The sequence below is a fragment of the Penaeus monodon genome, chromosome 19 (genome assembly GCF_015228065.2).
Source record: "Penaeus monodon isolate SGIC_2016 chromosome 19, NSTDA_Pmon_1, whole genome shotgun sequence".
NCBI lineage: Eukaryota > Metazoa > Arthropoda > Malacostraca > Decapoda > Penaeidae > Penaeus > Penaeus monodon.
Genome location: NC_051404.1, coordinates 35,438,125 through 35,438,738, shown reverse-complemented (window position 1 = coordinate 35,438,738; position 614 = coordinate 35,438,125). Strand labels below are relative to the sequence as shown.

At 41.2% G+C, this 614-nt stretch overlaps 1 protein-coding gene across 1 annotated transcript in view; it reads left to right on the top strand.

The window, feature by feature from the left end:
• LOC119585196 (integrin alpha-PS3-like) overlaps positions 1-614 on the top strand; it is a gene marked incomplete at its 3' end in the record, with an annotated part of 22,685 nt that overhangs the window by 17,443 nt on the left and 4,628 nt on the right.

The following is a 614-nucleotide window of genomic DNA, read 5'->3' as shown; positions in this document are numbered from 1 at the left end:
CCAAGCAGGATATATTGTTCTGACACTTGACGAGCCTCCGTGGTTCGAATGCATCACCCATTTTCGAAAGTAAACAATTTCACACAAAATGTGCAGGCTGTGTTCGGGAATCCTTATAACGTCACGAATGCCACTGATATCGTCTCAGTGTAGCGTGGGAGATTTTTTTAGGTTCGTGATAAAAGACCATGGACAGCAATATTTCAGGTATGGTGTAACATAGGATCAGACATAATCTGTTCGACTCGGTGGTGGGAAGCAGGGACCTCTCACTGTTACCTTCATTTATAATGTATTCGCGAATTAGGACCAAATCATTTTTTGTCGTTGTTGACACAGCTGCTTCTCTCACAGATATCTTCCTCGTGTCGTTGTGTGTATTTTTTACTGCTGTAATATGCAAGTGTTGAATATACTGTAAGATATGCTTAGTGTTATTCATTTTCTGTACACTCTGTGATGTTCACTCTATTTTTTTTATGCGAAAATGTCTAAATATAGATATTTAATATTACCGTAGATTCGGCGACAACTGGCTGTTACTTATGTTCACACGCCTAATGCATTGCGTCACCACGTCGAAAGTGCGATGGTACTCTCCCTCCTCCCCCCGC